The sequence below is a fragment of the Lygodium microphyllum genome, chromosome 16, assembly GCF_053477565.2.
Source record: "Lygodium microphyllum isolate KBCC chromosome 16, Lygodium_microphyllum_v1.1.10, whole genome shotgun sequence".
NCBI lineage: Eukaryota > Viridiplantae > Streptophyta > Polypodiopsida > Schizaeales > Lygodiaceae > Lygodium > Lygodium microphyllum.
Window position 1 is genome coordinate 51,855,288 of NC_141150.1, and position 14,846 is coordinate 51,870,133.

General features: G+C 44.8%; 1 protein-coding gene across 2 annotated transcripts in view; it reads right to left on the reverse strand.

Annotated features, from left to right (window-relative positions):
* Positions 1 to 14,846, reverse strand: part of LOC148022818 (putative magnesium transporter NIPA4) — a 66,552-nt gene that overhangs the window by 13,081 nt on the left and 38,625 nt on the right. The window lies entirely within an intron of this gene.

A 14,846-nucleotide genomic window follows, 5' to 3' on the forward strand; every position in this document is an offset into this window, starting at 1 on the left:
CTAAGGGAGAGGTAATGGAGGTTTTGTTACATCTTCCCAAGGACAAAAGCCTAGGATGGGATGGCCTGGCTAATGAGTTTTTTGAATTCTACGCTGCCACTCTTGCCAAACCTTGGGCAACCATGTGCCAATAGATCTCGGAGACTAGAATCATGTCTAACTCATGGAAGATGGGGGTCATTAATCTGGTTCTAAAAGTGTCCTCACCCTTGATGCTGAAACATTGGCGGCCAATTTCTTTCATGGGATCTTTGTACAAGATTTTCACTATAGTCATGGCTATTCACCTCCACAAGCACCTCCCTACCCTTGCGCACCCTAAACAATAAGGATTTAACAAGCACCCCCCTACACTCGTGCACCCTAAACAATATGGATTTGTCAAGGATTAGAATATCTTGCACAATGTATTGAATGTTCAACAAGTCATTGACTATGCAAAGCACTCCAAGCAGGAGGTCATGCTAATTCAATTGGATCTCACAAAGGCTTTTGGTTATTTGGATTGGTCTTTTCTAGCGAAGCTCATACAAGTTATGGGTTTTGGTCCACGCACATCTTGCCTGATACACAACCAATACGAATGCCTCTTAGCACATCATGTTGAATGGTGGGGTCACTGAGTCGTTCACTCTAGCGCAATCAATCAAATAGGGTTGCCCTTTGAGCCCCTTGTTCTTTTCCCTAGCGACCCATCTGGTCCTTTCCATGCTTTCTCACTATCACTACAGGACAGCTTGCTGGTCTCTTTTCCCTTTGAGGAACATTTTTGTGGGCCAATCACTAGCAAATGACACATTCACGATTCTCAAAGCAAAACAAGAGAACCTCCACAAGGCATTGGATATATGGAAATTTTTTGGCCACCTTTGGTCATCATAATAATGCAACCAAATCCTCCCTCATCTACTATACTAAACTAGATCCACAATCTTTGCAATTGCAAGGGATGTGATCCCCCGTGGGAATGTTGTGCGGCACTTGGGTTACCCCCTTAGCATTGATGTTTAGTCCAAGAAATTGTTGCAATGGATTTCTTTGAAATTGGAGACAAAGTTTTTGTACTCGAAATCCTAGGGCTAGCCTTTCCATGTTCACCCTTAAGTAGCACAATCCATTATGCTTCCTACGCTCACATATTTTTTGCCACTTTTGCCTTGGATTGCCTTCACCTCAAGGGTTCTTACTGGGCCAATTCACTTTATGCTATGGAAAAAGGGCACATTACATGCAAGTATCTCACGGATCTCTTGGACCCATGTTTGCACCCCTAAAAGTATGGGGGGTGGGGCTATTTTGAATGCACACACTCACATGGTTGCTCTTCGGTGGTCTCTCTTTCCTACCATGTGTTGATTGGGGTTTTTCAAAAAGAACCAGGTGACAACCACCCATGGGTCTTTGTCGCTCGGTTCTTTTTGGAAAATCAAGATGTCGTTCATGGTAACATGACCACTCACACTTCTTGGTGGCAAGCTCTTAATGCTGATGCCCCCTTTTCCTCATCCTCTTCCTTCTTACTTGCCTGGCTCGTCTACTCGTGGAAGTTGGTCCTTCAAAAGGCCAAGTGGCACCTTGTGGAGGATCATTTGGCCACTAACTCTTTTTAGATGGAATTGCTAGCAATGTCCAAGCTGATTTTGTGGGATGGGAAGCAAGAAGCTTGCCCTAAATTTAATAGCATGGCACAACTAGGCTTGTCTTCAGTTTCTGATGCCACTCTAGTGGCTCGATGGGGGTTGATATCCTTCCACACCGCCACGAGCCTTTTTCACGCCTCTCAAGGTTACAAGGAGTTGTAGGACCACCTTCTGACGTCATTGCAACCTAGAGAGCCCTTCCCTACCCTCCTTCCTAATCTAACCCTAGCACGATTAAGAACCACTATCTTATGATTAAGGACCACCATTGGCTTGTCACTAAAGCCAACACTGTCTAGGGTGTGCACAAATTGCGGCATTGGTGGAAAATGACTATCATGGTGGTTTGGTTCAATAAAACACCGTATAGAAGTAAAGTCTTCCTTTGGCATGTCGTGGTTGGTGAGTTGCCTATCACCACGGAACTTGCAAAATGCCACATCTCAAATTATGCATGTGTTTTCTTCCTCTCCACTACATAAACTTCTCACCGCCACTTTCTTTCATGCCCTTTGACCCGGAAAATCTGATGTGGTTGGCACGTCACTACACCCCTTTGATTGGGTTGTTGCTTACGCTTCTCTTCTCACCACCACTTTCTTTCATGCCCTTTGACACTGAAGATCTGGTCCCTGTTATCTGCTATCTAGCGAGATGTGGTTGGCACGTCACTACGCCCCTTTGATTGGGTTGTTGCTTACGCTTCTCTAGCACAACGACATATGAAGATTATGTTTCTGTTCCTCTATTTTTGGGGTTGCTAGAATAATTGGACAACTCGGAATGCTTTTATTTTTTATTCTACACCTAGGGTGCAATCTCACCTCACCAAGCGAAAAGGTCTTCTACATTGGCAACTTGACCTTATTCAACACACCGATCTCCTTTCCAAGGAGGACTTGGCCCTTCGCATACAGCAATCTCTGTTGCTTCCTTGCCATAACTTTTGTACTTCTTTTAGTTATTTGTTCTTTTGTAAAGCAAGCATATGCATGATGGCCTATAGCCATCTACATCTTGTAATCATGTAATCTTGTACTTATTTCATAATTAATACAATTACCTATTACAAAAAAAAGAGAGAACAAATCAAGGTAGAGACCAAAGTTTAATCGCATGGCTTACCTTGGATTAGTCTCAGTGTGGCTGATGCCACTCTCTTGCCTCCAAGAACATTGATGTCTTTTCACACAGGGACCCGTGATATTTGGGGCAAGGTCTCTAGACTTTTGCAAGACTAGCAACCCTTTCTTGCCCTAGATTCTAATTGTCCTTGGCTAGGTTGGGACCTTGCAAGGTATTTGAGTCTTCAATCTTCTTTGGTTAATTAGATTTATCATCTCATTATCAGAGATCGCTCATGGTTGACCAGCACAAAGACAATGCACTTTCGGGATTGCCCAAATCTAAAGCCTGGTGGAAACTGACAGTGCTAGAGGGATGGATCAATAAGACGCCATTCAAATGTAATATATTTATTTGGAGAACTCTAGTGGGTGGTCTTCCCCTTGCATCAACTCTTCACCACAGGGGTATTTCCAATGGGAATTGTTTCTTATGTACTAGTATAGTTGAGTCTTCTTATCATAGATTCATCTACTGTCCTTTTGCTCAGAAAATTTGGGCCCTCCTTTCCAAAATTTGGCATGTTGTGGTGGGGACTAGGATGCATCCTTTTGATTAGGTCTTTGGCAAGACTAAACATCATGGTCCAATGCAACCTCATATAAAGAGTTTGTTTCACTTTCTCAAATTCTAGGGTTGCTAGCATATTTGAGTCACTCGTAATGAGTTCATTTTTGTTTGTTGCCTCAGGTATCCAGTGTCATCTTGCAAAGCTAGAGGGACTTCTTCAGTGGTGGCAATTTGATCTTATTCGACATATTGATATCTTGACCAAAGATGATTTTGTACCTTGGCGTCGGGTAGTCTCTTCAGTGACCCTGCCCTGACTTTTGTCCTTCTCTATGCTCTTTTAGTTATGTGACTTTTGCACTTTTTAGTCGTTTGATATAAAATAATCACTCGATATGAAAAAAGAGCGAACACAAGACAGTGAGATGGAGTGGGCAACAATCCCACACTCAAAAGATGAAAGTACTAGAATGATAGAATGAAGTACAATAAAGTAAGTTTGACCTATACCTAGCTTAATTGGAGTTAAACTAACTTTAAAAGTAGTGACACAACTTTCTAACTTGGATGTGTCTACACCACATACTAAAACGTTGGCCACTGCCCTAAATTGACTTATTCTAGCACCCTTTGCAGTGCCAATGTGATGATGTATAAGGAGTGAATCAATCACCAAACGATATCAAGTTTAAGGATTTTTGAAATTCCTCAAACTTATCATGTGACAATGTCTTGGTGAAAATATCTACAATGTTCTCCTATGTGGAAATATAGATCATGCTAATCTCCCTTGCATGTGATCTTTCTCTAACATACTGATAATGTATCTCAATGTGTTTCATATGAGCATGAGACATTGGATTCCATGCTATGTGATAGCACTTGCACTATCAGAAACAATGAAAGAGGCTTCCTCTAAGCGAACATAATGATCAGCAAATACATTGCATAACCAAACACTTTTGATTGTTGCTATGAAAGCTACCCTATACATAACTTCACAAGATAAGGTACCACAATAGGTTTGTCTTTGCTTAGCCAAGAAATGCGTGATTGGCCTAGAAAGAAACAATATCCACTAGTGTATACTCCCTTGTATCATAGTATAATTCATTGTATTGTGATCACCAACCCAATTTGAATCATTGTACAATGTACACACACACTTGCAATTCTCTCCCCTCGGGAAATAACAAACCATATGACTATGTTCCTTGCAAATATCAAAAATGCACTTAATAGCTTGCCAATATAGTGTCCTTGGATTGTGCATGTATCTGTTAGAGATCATTGCCAGGCAGGCAGGATTGCCTGGGCTGCACAGTCGGACTGTGCAGTCGGACTGCCACGTGGCAGTCCGACTGCCTGCAGCCCAGTCGGCTGCATTTAATGCAGCCGACCTGCCCTATTTTCTGGCGCCCCATTTCAGGCAGTTTTTCGGCTATATATTGCCGACGTTTCCAGCAGTCTGCCCACTCTTCTCTGTCGCAGATTACAGACCGGTGCTGTGCAGTTTTCTGTCTCTGTTCACAGATTTCAGACAGCAGACAGTGCAGACTGCAGCAGACTTCGAGGTGGACAGCAGGTCGCATCGTCGAGATGGAGACACGCAGTCCAGCGCACTGCGCCCGTGTATATCTTTGTATTCAGCATTCTTTATACAGCAGATCTTCATCGTCCACTGTCTCTTTCTCTCCCTTCTCTCTCTGCGTTCTCTCTCTCTCAGTCCTACGCTTCCGCACCGCTGCACTCTGACATGGTATCAGAGCAGTGTTTGAGGGCTGACTGAGCGCAGAATCAACCTGAAGTGGAGTTTCCATCGCGACACAAATTTGCGTTTTTTGCGTTTAAGGGCAAACAGGAGGGCTGCGCCTTGGAACAAGGCTGAAACGAGTGTGGGCGCACAGGAAAGGAGTACAGGTGGTGGATTTGCTGCTGTTTACTGCTGTTTGACGCGGAGGAAGTTTGAGTTTTCAACCTAAAAGTGCAGGTTTTGCTTTTTCATCGCCTCCGGCGGGTGAAGAAGCTTCAGGACGCGGAAGAGCCTTAGCAGGCTGAGTTTACCCAGTTAGAGGGGGCTGCTTTTGCGTTTGAGAAGGCATTGCAGGTGAAGATGTCTACAGAGATGGACTTGGAATTCCAGGCGATTATGGACCGGAAGGTGCTTGTCTTACCGGCTCTTCCTACAGATCAGAAGCTCGATGGCGACAACTACCGCATATGGCGCGTTATGATGTTGGCCATCCTTGAGTCCTATGATCTGGCGGAGTTGGTACAGGAGGAGATTGACCGGCCTTCGGTAAGAGATGAGTCCAAACTCTCTTCCGATGCTCGTGCGGAGTTGGCCAGGGCCCAGTCTCATTGGGACAAATTGAATGCCAGGATTCGATCCTTTCTCTTTCTATCATGCACTACAGCCGTGATCGCTCACATCGAGCACTTGACGGTGGCTCGTGAGATATGGCTGGAGCTTGATCAAATGTACAATCGGATGACCCTGATGAAGAGGGTTTCTTTGGAGGTACAGATGCGGACTTTGTCCGTCAATAAGTCTTCTTCGCTAAGGGAACACATTAACAAGCTAAGGCAGCTACAAATGCAGGTTCAGAATGCGGGGAAGCTGATCTCCTCGGAAGACATGGCGATCACACTACTGTCCCAGTTCCCACCACGATTCGGTACATTTTACTCTGCCCTCATTGCTTCTGGGCGAGAGTCTACTCTTCGGTGGGAAGAGTTGGTTCCTATGGTCTTGGACCAAGAGGAACAGTTAAAGGGACAGAATGCTTCCAAGACGGAGGCGTTGACAGGTCAAGCCTCTCAGAAGAAGGGGAAGGACCAAAAGAAGAAGAAGGGGGATAACAAGTCCAAGAAGGACAAGGAGAAGGACAAGGACAAAGACTCCACATGTCACATTTGTGGAAAGACTGGCCATTGGAAGAAGGATTGCCCTGACAAAGACACGAAGGACACCAAGAAGAAGGATACCAAGGATTCTGGAGCGGTGGCTGCACCCTCATCAGCTGCATTTCTACATCTAGTTGTCATTGAGGACGCTTCACCGAATGCTTCTGATGCTACAATGACGGCTCCCCAAGCTCGAGAGTGGATTGTTGACAGTGGTGCCTCACGGCACATGACTCCTTTATCAGATGGTGTTGCCCAGCTGCGACCTTCGCGTGGGCAGGTTCTCATTGGAGACAGCTCTTCAGTTTCTATTGCAGGTCGGGGTAAGATGCAGCTTATTCCGGATGGACGAGGTGGCACCCATACCTCAGAGGTTTTGCATGTACCAGGATTAGGGTACCATCTCCTTTCAGTTCATAAGATTTGCTCCCTTGGTCTTTTGGTGGAGTTTGACAGTTCTACTGTGCGAGTCCTTGATCGTGAATCGAGGAAGGTTCTATCATCTGGATATGAGGAGAACGGCATCTACAAACTGAAGTCTTCCACTACCCTCTCTACTCTTCTTCTTACCTCACAGTCACAGTCTGAATTATGGCATGCTCGGTTTGGTCACCTGAACTATGACTATCTTCGGAGGGTGTCACGTGGACAGCTTGTTCGAGGGTTGCCGGATATAGTGGTGAGCCAGCAGCCATGTGTCTCCTGCATACGGGGGAAGCAGCATAGGGATGCCATTCCCCACACAGCTTCGCGGCGGTCTACTTCACCGATGGAGCTAGTATCTACGGATCTATATGGCCCTATGAGGAATGAGTCCCTGCGTGGGAGCTCGTACTTCATGCTGATCGTGGATGACTACAGCAGGATGACATGGGCCTACTTTTTGGCACTAAAGTCAGAAGCTTTCTCGCACTTCAAGGATTGGCTTCTCTTTGAGGAGAACCGATCAGGCCGGAAGCTGAAGACCTTGCGATCCGACAAGGGAGGTGAATTTGTGTCTAATGAATTTGCTCGGTTTTGTGCAGATAGAGGAATTCACCAGGAGTTTGCCAATACCAATACTCCTCAAGAAAATGGTATTCTAGAACGGAAGAACCGCAGTGTGATCGAGATGGCGCGCACCATGATGGAGCACCGATAGACCCCTCAGGTTCTGTGGGCCGAGGCTGTGGCTACTGCAGTCCACATCCTTAATCGATCCCCTACTTCGGCCGTGGAAGGGATGACTCCATTTGAGGCTTATTTTGGGACGAAGCCAGATGTTTCTTACTTTCGCATCTTTGGGTGTGATGCCTATGTTCACATTCCCAAGGCTCACCGTGACAAATTTGAAGCGGCTTCCCGAAAACAGGTATTTGTTGGCTACAGCTCCCAGTCCCAAGGCTACCGACTGTATGGTCCCGTCAAGCGGGATGTATATACTAGCCGTGATGTGCGGTTTGTGGAGGTTCCGGCTTCTTCAACGGGTGAGGAGCACCCCGTTCTTGGAGATCCAGGGGAGAGATTGGCTCCTTCTACAGTTCCACCGGAGCCTGTGCCTTTTGATTATGATTCTGTTTCTGACACAGAGTCTACTGTTCCACCGGATCCTTCTGAGGAGTTACCACCGGTGGCCATTCCAGAGTCTTCTACTGATGGAGAACGACGAGGGGAGGTTCGGCCTCCTCCTCGCTGGGCCCGTGACACACTTCGTGATTCAGGGATCGAGGGGGTTCCTGAGGAGTGGGGACCGCAGGATGGTCCGCGGCGGTCACGGAGGCACCAGGCGCATTCTTCGGAGCTTGTTTGCTCCAATTATTGTTTGATGTCCCATGTTATGCAGGATCGAGAGCCCACCTCCGTGAAGAAGGCTTTACAGTCCGCCCCATGGAAGAAAGCTATGGAAGCTGAGTTGGAGGCTATTGAGAGGAATGGCACTTGGTCACTTGTGCCACGCCCCCCGAAGAAGAAGGTGATTGGAGCCAAGTGGGTCTTCAAGACCAAATATCTCAGTGATGGTACTTTGGATAAGCACAAGGCTCGCCTTGTTGCTAAGGGTTTTGCCCAGCGCCCAGGGATTGACTGTCATGACACCTTTGCCCCCACAGCTCGTATGGCAACCATTAGAGCTGTTCTTGCTTTGGCTGGCTATAGGAGATGACCTATTTATCAGTTGGATGTGAAGTCGGCCTTCCTGAATGGTGATTTGAAGGAGGAGATCTACGTTGAGCAGCCTCCTGGCTTTGGTTCTTCAGATGGGAAAGTCTACAGGTTGAAGAAGGCCCTGTATGGTCTCAAGCAGGCCCCGCGAGCTTGGAACGAGAAGATTGATTCGTTCCTCCAGTCTCAGTTGGGATATCGGCGGTCCAAGGCCGATCCACAGCTGTATGTTCACACTTCCGAGGATGGTTGTGTGCTGTTTGTATTATATGTTGATGATTTGATTGTCACAGGTGATGATGCACAGCAGGTCCAGGAGACAAAGTCAGCTTTACATCGGACGTTCGAGATGACGGATTTGGGGCTACTCCATTTCTTTCTAGGACATGAGATTTATCAGTCTCAAAGGGGGATTTTTCTCTCCCAACAGAGATATGTTCAGGAGCTCTTGGTGTCCTTTGAGATGGAAGATTGTAGGGCCCTCTCTACTCCTATGGATCCGAACTGGAAGGCCACTTCCCACTCAGCTTCTCCTTTGGCGGATGCTTCCCGCTATCGACAGTTGATAGGGTCTTTGATTTGGCTTCTCAACACCAGGGTTGATCTATGTTTTGCTGTTGGGCTCTTGGCAGGGTTCATGAGTGAACCTAAGACGGTGCATTGGCAGGCTGCTCAGAGGATACTTCAGTATCTGAGGGGGACGTCTGATTTGGGGATTCATTACCCCCCAGGGACAGATGGGTCAGATCTCGTACTTGCAGGTTGGAGCGACTCGGATTGGGCCGGTGACGTGGACCACAGGCGGTCTACAACAGGTTACTGCTTTACTTTGGGTGCAGGTGTTATTTCATGGAGTAGCAAGAAGCAGCCCACGGTAGCCCTTTCGTCAACTGAGGCGGAATATCGGGCCGCGTCTTCCACCACATGCGAGGTTGTGTGGCTTCGGAGACTGTTGGAGGAGCTTGGGTGCCCCCAGACTCATCCTACATTACTGCGATGTGACAATGAGAGTTGCATTGCTTTGGCAAGGAACCCTGTTTTTCATGCCCGGACGAAGCACATTGAGATTCAGTACCATTTCATCAGAGAAAAGCTTCTGGATGAGACCATCACTGTGGAGTATTGCAAGACGGAGGATAATCTTGCGGATTTGTTTACGAAGGCGCTTCCTCAGGCTCTACTTCGGCAACATTCCAGATCCCTCAGGCTTCTGCCCTGCCCCGGCTCTGAGAGGGGGTGTTAGAGATCATTGCCAGGCAGGCAGGATTGCCTGGGCTGCACAGTCGGACTGTGCAGTCGGACTGTGCAGTCGGACTATGCAGTCGGACTGCCACGTAGCAGTCCGACTGCCTGCAGCCCAGTCGGCTGCATTTAATGCAGCCGACCTGCCCTATTTTCTGGCGCCCCATTTCAGGCAGTTTTTCGGCTATATATTGCCGACGTTTCCAGCAGTCTGCCCACTCTTCTCTGTCGCAGATTACAGACCGGTGCTGTGCAGTTTTCTGTCTCTGTTCACAGATTTCAGACAGCAGACAGTGCAGACTGCAGCAGACTTCGAGGTGGACAGCAGGTCGCATCGTCGAGGTGGAGACACGCAGTCCAGCGCACTGCGCCCGTGTATATCTTTGTATTCAGCATTCTTTATACAGCAGATCTTCATCGTCCACTGTCTCTTTCTCTCCCTTCTCTCTCTGCGTTCTCTCTCTCTCAGTCCTACGCTTCCGCACCGCTGCACTCTGACAGTATCTACTCACCTATGATATTGCATACTATATGTTGTGATGAGGGCTGCACAAACAAATGAGGCAACAAACAACCTAGATGTAAATAGCAACATTTGATGGATCACTCCCATCATGCACAGAAAATTTCAACCCTATTTCCATAGGTGTACTCATAAGTTTACAGTCTTGCATGTTAAACCTTACTAGCAACTTTTGGACATACTATGACTGAGACATAACAATACCATGCTTGCTTTGGGTGACATGAATCCCTAAAAAGTAGTGAAGCAGCCCCATACTTGACATATCAAAAGAAAATTGCAATTCAGCCTTGAAATCTACAATTTTTCTCTCATTTGGTCCACTAAGCAGAATATCATCTAATAAAGAATGACGATGATCAAATCTCCCTTCCTTCTTGACGTAGAGGGTGGGTTCAATTGGGTTGTTTTGGAACCAATAGATACTCTCGTGCAATAGTATTTAAGTACCAAAATAATGCTACTTTTCATCTTTCTTTTGCTCTTTAACTTCTCTTGTTTAGGCCTAGTTTGGATCAATGACTTCTTCCACCATTTCCTCAAAGATCGGAGGTTTCTTTGCAAAGGGTTGTTTCCTAGGTTTTTCAAAAATTGAAACTATACATTTTGGCATAGCCATGTGTTCTAGAAAGAGAATTCATGATGATAACTTATCTCCCAAATATATCAATAGAAATTAAGCAACAATGCCCCCTACAAAGGAAAATGATAGTCCATATGGAGCTTGGTGGATCACATCTTGGCCACAAGAAGGTCATTGGGACTAAGTGGATCTTTAGGACTAAACTAAAGGCTGATGGGACTTTAAACAAGTACAAGGCTCACCTTGTAGTGCAAGGGTTTCGACGGAAACACGGTGTTGACTATGAAGAGACCTTTGCTCTGATTGTGCGACTAATATTATTCCGCCTATTAGTTGCACTAGCCACTCACCATAGTTGGCCGCTCTATCAAGTGAATATCAAAAGTGCCTTTATAAATGGCTATTTAGATTAGCAAGTCTACATGGAGTAACCTCTCAATTTCTCTCATTCAAACCATAAGGATAAGGTCTTTCGCTAAACTGTTGTGTAGATTCTATTTCAATGTGTCCAAAGCATGAACATCCCTACTACCAATCAACATGTCATCTACATACAAAACCAACATAATAAGGCTACAGTTTACTACCTTCTTGGTATATAAGAAATGATCCACTTGACTTCTTTTGAATCCTTGAGATTGCATGAATGTATCAAACTTATGATACCATTCACATGGTATCTATTTCAGGCCATATAAGCTTTTGTTGAGTTTAATACCATCTTTTCTTGCCCCTTGGCCACAAAACCTTCTAGCTGTTGCATATATATGTCCTCATGCACATCACCATGTACGAAAGCAATCTTAACATTCATCTATATGAGTTTCATATCCTCACATGCAACCAAGCCCAATATGGTTCACAAAATAGTTATCTTGACTACAAGGGAAAAGATCTCATTAAATTCAATCCCATGTTCCTACTTATATCCTTTTGCAACAAGTCGTGCTTTGTACTTTGGCAAAGAACCGGGAGTGACCTTCATCTTGTAAACCCATTTGCATGGTAGGACTTTTTGTCCCTTGGGCAAATGCACCAAATCCCAAGTACCATTCTTCTTTAGAGATTCCATCTCTAACAATACAGCTTTATGCCAGTTTTTGCTCTCCTCTCTATCATTGCTTCCTTGAAGCATGACGGTTCACCACAATCTATCAACATGACATAAACAACAACATAATTCGGACCAAGAACAAACCTATTTGGCTGTTTGGTATTTCTAGTCGACCTACGGACCCAATGATCAGTGTTTGCTGTTTCAACTTGCAAATTTGCATTAAGAGCTTGCTGTTTAAATGGTTTAGAATGCTGTCCTATTTTAACTATTCTAATGGCACATTTTCTTGTTAAAACTGTGGTATATGTCAAAAGATGACATACCAGCGAGATAATAGGGTTTGCGGGGAGGAACACGGAGTGAACTCGGCAAACATGGAGAAGAGAAGAGAAGAGAGAAGAAACTCAGATGAAATGAATGATGAAGATCTGAATCATGAAGTGAATGTGATACAAGGGAACAAGTGTGCCATAGCACAAGGAAGATGATGAAGACAGCGAAGTTACGAACCACGAACAACAATGTCCTCCTAAAGGGGTGTGAGGGTAGTGGAGAGGCTAGAGAGAAGAGGTGACGGACTGAATGAATCAGCCGTAAGGAATGAATGAGAGAGTGGCCTATAAATAGGCACAGTCAGTCTAGGATAGCGCCCCTTTTTGGGGCTGCAAACCCTAAACACAAACCCTAAACGCAAAACGCAAAAACACAAAAATGCAAACTGTGGGTGAAGGGTAAAGGGTTTCTCAACAATATATCATGGACACCTACTTGTTAATCAATTTCACATCATTCCATGCATTTAAAGGGCCATTTACAGTAGGTATTTGTTGTTGTATATCAAGCACTCTTTGCTGTCCTACAAGTATTTATTCCTCAGAACACAAGCCTTCTGGCTTCCTCAGTCTTCTCAAGCTACTTATGGATGCGATCTTCCTAAAAGATAACAGTTAGAAACTAGGTGGGGGCCCTTGTACCTCCCCTTCCCGGGAGGTCACCCATCCTAGTATTATTCACGCCAATGCATGCTTAACTAGAAGTTTCCCATAATTGGACTAGCCATCTAGCCCCCAAAACCTTGAGGTGATGGATAACCTCCAATCTATCCAATTATGGAAATCTTCCTCCATTTGGCATAGGATTCAAACCTAGTCTCAACATATCATCGTTGCACCAATAGTGAGCTAGTTTTCTCTAGCAAGTATGAATTGCATTTCCAAAACCTCCCCTCAAGCCATACCTTGGTTGAGATCCTAATGCCATCCAAGCTCAGCAACCTGAGCTCTGATACCAAGTTAGAAACTAGGTGGGGGTCCTTGTATCTCCCCTTCTCGAGAGGTCACCCATCCTAGTACTATTCACACCAATGCACGCTTAAGCAAAAGTTTCCCATAATTGGACTAGCCATCTAGCTCCCAAAACCTTGAGGTGATGGATGACCTCCAATCTATCCAATAATGGAAATATTCCTCCATTTGGCATAGGATTCAAACCTAGTCTCAACATATCATCATTGCACCGATAGTGAGCTAGTTTTCTCTAGCGAGTGTGGATTGCATTTACAACAATAACGGCATTGCTGCATACAATTTTTCTTTTCTCGGGATCCCATAATTTATACCCCATTTCACCCTTGTCACAATAACCTAGAAAAATGCATTTTATAGGACTTTGGCTCCAATTTGTTGCTCCTTGCATATGTGTACAAATTCCTCAAAGCCAAACACTCTCAAGTGTGCATACAAAGATGGCTTGCCCGACCACACTTCTTGAGGGACTCTCCCTCCAAAGACCTATTTGGTGACCGATTTATCAAGTGTACGGTTGTCATAACAATCTCTGCCCAAAATCCATGAGGTAATGCAACATGAGACAACATGGTACGCACCTTCTCCTGAATAGTTCTATTTATACGCTCTGCAACACCATTTTGGGACGGATTATAAGGGGCACTAAACTCCCTCTTTATCCCTTTACTATCACAAAAGACCTGAAAGGCTTTGGACACATATTCTCCACCCTTGTTAGAGTGAAGATTCTTTAATGTCTTGCTTGTCATATTTTCAGCAACTTCCAGGAATTTTTTAAACTTATCCAATGCCTCATCTTTATGGCAGGTCAGATAAACCCATACCTTACGTGTGGCATCATCAACAAATGTAATAAACTATTTCTTTTCCCCTAGAGGCAACCTAGGCATCTCACATACATTTGAATGTATCAACTCTAAGGGTGAAGATTTTAATGAAATAGACTTTTTATGTGATGTTTGAGCATACTTACCGAATATACAATGATCACAATGGTCAAAATCAACATACCTCAAACACGGCAAATAACCCAAACGAGAAACCACTTTCATTTCAGTTTGACTCATGTGACACAACCCACAAAGACACACTTGGCTGCTCAGTTATGGTGACAACATGATCATGCACACTAGATACATGTAATGGATACAAAGTATCACTCTTAGAGCCTTTAGCAACAATCTTAGATCCCTTGCATATCTTCCATTTGCTATTCCCAAAAGTGGTGTGATAGCCTTCATCATCTAGCTGCCCTATGCTTATCAAGCTCTTCTTGAGCTGAGATACATGCCTTGCATTATGCAAAGTGAACACTGAAACATGTTGAAATACCAACTGTACACTGTCAATCCCTGCAATATCACATACATAGTTGTCCTCCAGGTGGACAACACAATGCCTACCACCATTGTAGTCAGAAAGCCACTCGTGGTATGGTGTTACATGAAATAAAGCACCTGAATCAAGAATCTAAGTGTGCATGTCATCATCAGAATCTGCAATCAATGGTTGTGCACTAAAAGAAGAAGCAAAGAGTATATCAGTACCACTATCACTCTTATGACTGACTACATTGACTTCCTCTATCTTCACAATGCTCTTCATTGCATGTTGGATGTCTTTTTTCTCATCTCTGCTATCATCAGAGCTTTTGCCCTTGCCCTTCTTTTTCTTTCACCTAAAGCAATCTTGCTTGAAATGCCCTTTCTTGCCACAATGATGGCACTCTACATTTTTTTCCACGAGACTTGTTGCATACTTTGTTTTCAAAAGTACCCTTACGTTGAGATCTACCTCTAGTGTAGTGCATTGA